Consider the following 2,011-nt stretch of genomic DNA (forward strand, 5'->3'; position numbering starts at 1 on the left):
CTCACACTAGAACTTAGATGGGCTAGGACTCAGATTCATGCAATCCGCAGTCCCCTGGGCCCAGAACATTTGGGCCCCGGGGGATGCAACACCAGTCCAGAGAAAACAGCTGCTGCTTTAGACCCAGTGTGTTTTAGATGGCCTCAGATGTACCTTAACTGCTGAGCTGCCAGATTTATCATTTCTCTTTTGCAATGACTGTAAAAGTCTGATGCCATTTTTAAGAAATACATTCAGATCCTATACTTCATGTGTCGTCTCTGCCATCATTTCTTCATCTACGCCTCGTCGACCTGACTAGGACCCTGTTTCTCCTGTGGGTTGAGGGAGGCCCAGATCGGCCAGCCTGCGGCAATACAGAAGTGGCTAAAATGCAGAGATGGTCTTTTTATATTGCACTGTATATACCAAAGTGCAAGGCAAAGTCTTTCCAAGTGGTTTGACAGTATGATGTGAGCTGTTTTTATGAAACTCATAGAAGTTACTGCAAGTGGGTCTCTCTTTGAAAGGTCTGAATTTTGACCTAATAAGGGGAATTTGCAGCAAGCTAAGAAAGGGGGTAGTAAGTGTGGATTAGAAGGATAGGAAACAGGGCAGACTCTAAGACTTTTAACTTTTTCCACAATATATCTCTCAGCATGCCATACTTCTGTAGATGTGTTCTAAGAGGTGGTGTTTTGTGCTTAGTTTTCTTTCGCTTGATTTCTGAAGCTGATGCACATTTTTATATGCGCTTATATAGATTTATTCTTTATCCCTGGAAGACTCTGGTACAGCATTCATTATAAATCATCATAAGGTAATTGATCTTTGGTTCTAGTTTCTCTTTCATCTTTATAGGTAGTGAGTTAAAAGAAAACATCTGAAGGTTGGAGATTCCAAACTATGAAAATCAATATTTGTGAGAGTCTTCATAGTAGCCAGTGACATATGGGAACCTTACATGGGGAAATTTGATGGAATGAAGACACCACAGACTCTAGACTGTAGGGCAAGGACCAGTTTACATTCTTGGGTTTTTCTCCATGCTTATTGAATGCATCCTGCAACACTGCTGTTATTAATTTTTGAGGTCATTTAATTTGGAAGGATGGTGTGAGTATTTATTGAAAACTGCTCAAACTTTCCAACTTTTTGTTAAGTAGGTATCTTTTTACGGTAAATGTTCCCTGGTCTTGCTCCACAGGAAGAGCCTCCAAACAGACATGTTCAAAATAAAATGTTGAAAATATCACAAGAATTTTCTTCTGGTATAAAAATGAAAAGAGTACAAAGCTGGAACAAATTGCTTAGTCATCCATCAAGTGTTTGCAGATTGTCTCCTACTTGCTATTTATTTTTCTAATAAGTATAGTAGATAGCAAACTAAACAGGCTAAATGTCCAGCCTCATAGACCTTTCATTGTCTGCCCTGTGTCTGAGCTGCCTCCTTTGTTAAATGACCTAGACTAACTTGTGCCAGGACACAAGGGCTGATTTTGTATACTAGGGTCACTATGTTACACTTTCATTCCAGATATATGAATTGATTTTAATTAGATATGATATGACATATTGACTAATTTCTTCTTCTTTGTGTCCTATAAAAATAAAACAGAATCTGCACATGATGTTTCTGCCAGCTAAGTGTGCATGAACAAGACCTGAGAAAGATCAAGCCAGGCCCAATCCCAATATAAATATGTGGAAGAGCTCATGAAACCCACATCCTCTCCAGCTAAGAAACACTTAGCAACTGGTGGCTCCTGGATGGGGGTGGGGGCGTTAGCTTTGTTCAGCAATGCAGTCTCTGGTGGGCTGCTCATGCTCTGATGGACATCCCTACACCCATACATATATTGACAGCGCTAAGCAGACTTGGTGGACTTAGAAAAGAATACATAGGCCAGGCAGTGGTGGCACATGCCTTTAATCCTAGCACTTGGGAGGCAGAGGAAGACGGATTTCTGAGTTCAAGGCTAGCCCGGTCTACAGAGTAAGTTCCAGGACATCCAGGGCTATACAGAGAAAC

Source organism: Mastomys coucha, unplaced genomic scaffold (genome assembly GCF_008632895.1).
Source record: "Mastomys coucha isolate ucsf_1 unplaced genomic scaffold, UCSF_Mcou_1 pScaffold16, whole genome shotgun sequence".
Lineage (NCBI taxonomy): Eukaryota > Metazoa > Chordata > Mammalia > Rodentia > Muridae > Mastomys > Mastomys coucha.